The sequence below is a fragment of the Castanea sativa genome, chromosome 12, assembly GCF_040712315.1.
Source record: "Castanea sativa cultivar Marrone di Chiusa Pesio chromosome 12, ASM4071231v1".
Classification (NCBI taxonomy): domain Eukaryota; kingdom Viridiplantae; phylum Streptophyta; class Magnoliopsida; order Fagales; family Fagaceae; genus Castanea; species Castanea sativa.
Genome location: NC_134024.1, coordinates 22,031,503 through 22,038,091, shown reverse-complemented (window position 1 = coordinate 22,038,091; position 6,589 = coordinate 22,031,503).

Genomic DNA, 6,589 nt, shown 5'->3' with positions numbered 1-6,589 from the left:
TTTTCTTTATTTTTTTAGTTGATTGAATTGTACTCATATGATATGACATTTCAGCTTGTTGTTCAAGAATTAAGCCTTCATTTAATTTATATTTTACTTTTTATATATTTTTCATTATAAGGGTGTGTTTAGATACCGCTTATTTTGCTGAAACTGAAAAATTATTGCTGAAAGTACTATAAATAAAGGTAAAAGTTAGTTGCAATAGTACAGTGAAACTCATGAATAGTACCAAAAAGTGCAATGGAACCCATAAATAGTAGTAAAAATAAGCTGAATAGTGAATTAATTTTCATTTTTCATTCTAACTCAAACGCACAATAAACTACATATTTTTTAGGAATTAATCCAAGGTAAAAAAAGAAAAAAAGAAAGATCTATATATGTACCTGAATATCTATATTATTATTATAATTTTACAATTACATGTTGGGTTGGGTTAGAATGTAATCTTGTGTGTGTGTGTGTGTGTATATATATATATATAATTAGCGATAAACCCGAAAAGATACGCTGGTATCAACCGATACCGAAATATTTCGTACTTATGATTAAACCGAAATAGCTTCCGTTACAGTATTGACTCCTTTGATTTAAAGTCTTTTGGAACATGAAAAAGCTTTTGTAGTTGAACATAAGAAAAAGTAGAAGAGAAATATGGATTACAGTGAGTAGGTGTATGAACAAGTCAGTTTTTAGAGAGTAATTTGTAAGGATCTCTAAACCTCGGCAAGAGTACATTTAAACATCATTTTTGCTAAAGATTCTAAAAATGGCTTGTTTGTGCTTGATAGAAAATGGAGGAACAAAGATTAAAATGAGAGCAAAGACAGGAGGGTTACGTGGAAAACCCTATTAATAAGAGCTGAACAACCACGGAGGGAGTAAAGATTTTATGTTTTTATCCCTGAAAAGATGTTGTATTCCTTTTCAGAAAACTGACGTTAGATTCTTTCTGTTGTACATTTCGTGCTTTTACATTTTGTATCTTCCTCTGTCTTCTCCTCTCTTGGGTTTGGGTACTGTATAGTAGGTTAATCATTTTATAAAATAGATCAACGTGGCCTTGTTGTTCTCCTATTTTATTTCTATCATATTTTTCAATAATTCGAAGACTATCATAATTGAAATATATAACACCAAGATTGAACTCTAGATAAGAGATAAGTTTAGCTTAACAGAGGTAAGATGATTTAACTTATGCTGAAGTTTACAAAATCATTGTGTCTTGTTTTATTAAAGGTAATCACAATTTGACTTAGGTTTAATGATTTCATAAGAAACAAGATCATCTACATATATATGAAGTAATTTTGTTAATTCAAAAGTAATGGAATTTGCTATAACGTTGGATGGTACAACGGAAAACGTAAAGCACTACGTCATGCATTTTCATTGTCAAAAAATAATTATGAGTTGTGCAAAGATCACATATTTTTTTGTTATAATTCTAATGTGATAGACTATAAGTAGCTGTTTATCATTTTCAAATAAATCTATAATTTTTTATCCACTACTCAAAGGTTACTACATCAGAATTGTGACAAAATTGTGGTATTTTCTCTATAATTATACGGTTATACCTATGAGCGTGGTCCAAAATTGTTTCATTGGAAAAATATAAATAGCCAGGATAAGAGATGAGACCAAAAAAAAGAACCAAAAAGATTTTAGTACATCAAACTTGTAAAGTTGAATTTATTCAACTATGTGTTGGCTTTATTCTATGTCAAATTTGCTTATAATTCAGCAGTTAAAAACCTTGTATTTAGGTGGAAATAATATAAGAGTTGTGTGTGAGAGAGTGTGAAGATTTGATTAAGAGTGTGCAACAAGAAGTGACTCACGACTAGAACTCGCGACTGACTCGCGAGTGGTAACTCACAAAAATGTAGCACACGTGTGAAGCATGCAAGAAATTGAAGGGTCAAGATAGCTGGATCACTACAGGACAAAAAGTACAGTCTAGCCAGTTTGGTAACTAGCGACTAGAGCTCACAACTCATCCCAATCGTGAAGTGAGTCACCAATGCACCTTGTTTTGCTAAAAAATGACTTTTCACATTTCATCTCATACCCTACTATAAATACCCTTATACCCACGATATGTAAAGAGCTTCCAGAGAGAATTTTGAGAGAGAAACCCTAGAGAAAAAAAAGATTGATTCATTCACACTCTTATACATTTGATTTTTCAAATTCTTTTACTCTCACCCTCTTTATTGTCATACCCATAAGAGGATTATAAACCAAATCCTTACCTCACCAAATTCAGAATAATGAGAAGATTCTTGGTGTTTGGGAAGTAGTTCAAGAGAGAACAAATTCATATTGGTTGATGCAATGGGCTAATTGCAAGATCCGGTAAGCTAGAGAAGATATGGTTCAGTGTAACCTTGTTGGAGCAAGAAGCTCGGAGGGCTTAGGTGCATTGAGTAGATTAGACTTGGAGGGTCTATTGCTATTCATGTATCCCAACTAATTTTCTAGTGGATTATTTACCGCTCGGAGGGCGGCGGAGAGGTTTTTCGCCAAGTTCTTCGGTTTCCTCTTCGATAACATGTGCCGGTGTTATCTTGTCTTTGCATCTCGCTTTCCCTTACTCTTTGCTTTTACTTACTGCTAAGTTGTGATTAAGATATGGCTTAGAGTAGTTTGCTTATTTGGGTATTGCTTATATTTTATATTCCGCACATATATTGTTTGAATATAAGCTTGTATTGGATATTTTGAATTTGGGGGTCTAAACAACCACTTGTATTTATACACTAAGTGAGCTTTCAAAACTTACTTAGTAGCATTATTTACGTTGTAATCTGTCAAAAAATAACTGGAAAAACTATACAAAAAGCTAAGTTACGATCTTAAATACAAAGAAGAAGGTAGTCAAATAAATTAATGAGCATAAAAAGAAAAAGAAAAAGAAAGTTAGACTAACTAATTTAGAATACTTGCAATCATTCCCCGAGTGTCGATGCTAAGAATCCACTGTATAATTTAGTCCTCAATATACATTGGTTATACCTCACACACATAAGACGATTATTTTCAATACGTGTATACATCGACATGTAATTGTTGAAATGAACATCCACCATATACCGAAATATATCTCTTATCTTCACGTTGGCTACAACCATTTTTATTCTCGTATCTAACAAAAGAGAAAATCACATTGAATGTTAGAGGTTCACTTTTATTTTTTTTTCTTTTTAGTAAAGATGTTTGAAATTGCTACTACAAATTTGGCAATAAGTAAATTATATATCAATCCCAAAAGATAAGAAGAAACAACACTAGTAGGTGTAAAAGAGACACTAGCAATGCATGTGACATGACACATGTCATCTTCCTGTTGGTGGTTAGAGGTCAAGGCTCCAAAAATATTTGTAACCAAGCCTTTTCCATGTTCTTATTCAGTGGAAATAGTTTGGCTCCAAACATGTTTGTAGCCTTGGGGCTCAACCATCAATAGAAAGATGACATGTGTCTTGTTTTGTGCAATGCACATGACTCAATTGTTTAGTTGGGTTAAGCGAGTCATATGCATTGCACATGATATGAATGAATGTTATCTTCCACTTGGTAGCTGGAGCCCAAGGCTCTAAATATATTTGAAGCCAAATTTTGTTCATTTTGTTAGGCTTGGCTAGTGTTTTAAGCCAATAGGTGCATTGGGCCGAATCTATAAGTGTTTTCATATTAAGAGTTATAATTTTTTTTTTTTTTTTTTTGGAGAAGGAATAAACTAAGTTATTTTATTCCAAAATGGTGGCTAAATCAGCCTGAACAAAAGAGAAAACTGATTGTGGAACATCCTCCATCCATATTACATTATCTAGGTAATTTACTACTAGTTTAGCCAAATAATGTGCAACTTTGTTATCCTCTCTCTTAACATGAGAGTAGGATAATTTAGAAAAAAGGTTCTAAAAAACACACAAATCCAAAATAAGCAAACCATAGTAAGACACGCTCATCTTCAAACCATTCATCACAATGCTTAAGTCATCCTCAACTACCACTCTGTCGTAGGCAACCAAAAATAAAACCTATACTCCTAAAAATATATGTAGTAGTGCGAGTAAGGATCGTTCCCATGGAGAGTATCTAGCCTAGTTCTATGCTACATGAATAAGGAGGGGGGGGGGGGGGGGTTGAGTATAATGAAAACAATTTTAAAAAAAAACAACTAAGGATCAATTCAAATTAAAGTATCGAATTCAATCAAAAGAACAAATTTTGGTCCAAGTCAACATCCACCTCAGGAATTTTACAATTGATCATCGATGCAAGTATATATCAATTCACACTTTGAATATTCATCGTTAGAACTATTTTCCTATCTCTCCTTAGCCACAGTTAATTAGAAAACAAGCGATCTAATAAACCCTAACTACTAAACAACCCAAGACAAGCGCTAAACGTTTAATCCAGTAGCAGCCTTAAGAATTAGAGAGATCTATTAAACTAAACAACACAAGCACAAGTGGTTGAATTTAATTTAGTCGAGCGTTCTTCCTAAGATCTAATAATTTCTGACGCGGCAAATCATTATATCTTGGTTGCTTCACAAATTAGGGTGATCAAACAATTACGGATTTGATATCTAACCTAGTAGTAGATTGCAACGAATAATAAACTAGTAGGCCTCCTAGTAATTAAACGAGACAATCATAAAAATAGGCACAGAAGAACATCTGATATACAAAGCATAAATTGAACAATAAAAACAAATTAGATCTCACAGTTTTATTGATTTCGAGGCTTTCATTTCCTTCAACCAAGTATAAAAGTTTAGCCAAGCAAGGTCATGGCAAAAACTCAAGCGAGAAGTCAGAGAAGAGGGGAGAGAGAGGTGTGTGTATCCAATCTAATTTCTCCTCCCCTCTTTTACATGTTAATTCCCCCTTTCCCAAGCCTACAAAATCTCTTAAGAATATTCTAAATAATAATATCCAAATCTGACTAACTAAGGAAAATATTAAAAATAAAACAAAGTCCTAATATACTTAGGAAAGTGGTGTTTTTTCAGCTAGAATTTTCTTACACCAAATCTGGAAGCTTATGAAAATAAACCGCATCAGGTAGGCAAAGGAACATTTCAGAATGTCATCAGTGCTGGTGTAGCAACTTCAAGCCCAATTTCAACCTTGATGCAGCCAGTATCTCTCAAAACTCAAAACATGAAAGTTGTAGAGCTTTTTCTTGGCATTCCATAGTATCTTGAATCGTCTCAATCAGAGCTCTGATAAGAGAGTTATGCCCAGATTATGAAGAGATATTGAAACTGTCCAAAATCGCCCAATTAGCTACGTTTTGCACTTAATGCCTCCATTTGCATCCTAAATCAAAATATAAGAATAATGAGCACATTTAGGCACCAAATAAGTATAAAAGACTAAACATTAAGGGAGAAAAATATGACAATTTTCATTCTCATCATTTCCCATGTTAGGCAGGAAGGTAATAAACCTGCGCATATTTTAGCTCAATATGCCAAATGTTTAGATAATTTTGTAGCTTGAGTAGATGAGGATCTAGTTATCATTGAGTCGGCTTTGGCTCAAGATGTATTGAATTTATATTCATCTTAATAAAGTTACTAGTCATTTCATAATATATATATATATATATATATATATATATATATATATATATATATATATATATATATGTAACAGTGGAACCTCTGGAATCCTTCTATATATAGTGATTTTCCTCAAAAACTCCTAGTCCACATGAACCAAAACCCTCTCGCACTCTAATGAACCTCCTCAAAAACTTTTAGTAGTGAATTCAGTAGAAAGGATCTTTGTGATTTCAAAGAAAGGTTTAAAGCTCAAGGAGTTAATAATAATACACACTTGGTTTCCTTGTTTTTACTCTAGGCACAAGGATGATTTTTTAACCTTTACTTTCAAGAATAAGGCTTCAAGATTTGATGTTTTTAGCTTTGAAATGGCCTTCTTTCATCCCTTTAAAAGTCATGCATAATAAGGTGTTTTATATAAATGCATAAAGTAGGTTAAAATAGAGTATAAATTATTTTTTAGCAGAATTTGGAATTCAAAACCTGACAATTTCGCTTGAACAAATGACAAGCGACTTACAAGCTAACTCAATTTAACTCTCGCGAAACATAGTATGCCAACTTCAAACAACCATATTTAACTCATTGCAAATATAAATTAGGTCAAATTTATGTTCATTTTGAAACTTTGTATGTTTACTTTCCAATGAAGCAAGTTTCACTAGGAAATTCATTATAAAGAAAAATATACGGACAAAAGATAATCAAATTCTCATGTTTGAGCAAATTGAAACCTTGTTTTCTTTGACCAAAATTTGACTTAAAATCAATTCTAACACAATTTGATTGATATAACCCAATTTTAACATGTTTTGAAACTATAATTTGTCAACACATCTTTGAACTATCAAATATATCGTCCAAAGGAAAAGGGGAAAAAATATTGGCTACAATTTTTGTGGTACCCAAACCCAGTGGTTCTTCCCTCCAGAAGGGAGAATTTGGGCTCCTAATTTATTTGTTGGTGGGTTTCCTTACACTTCTACTAGCTATTGC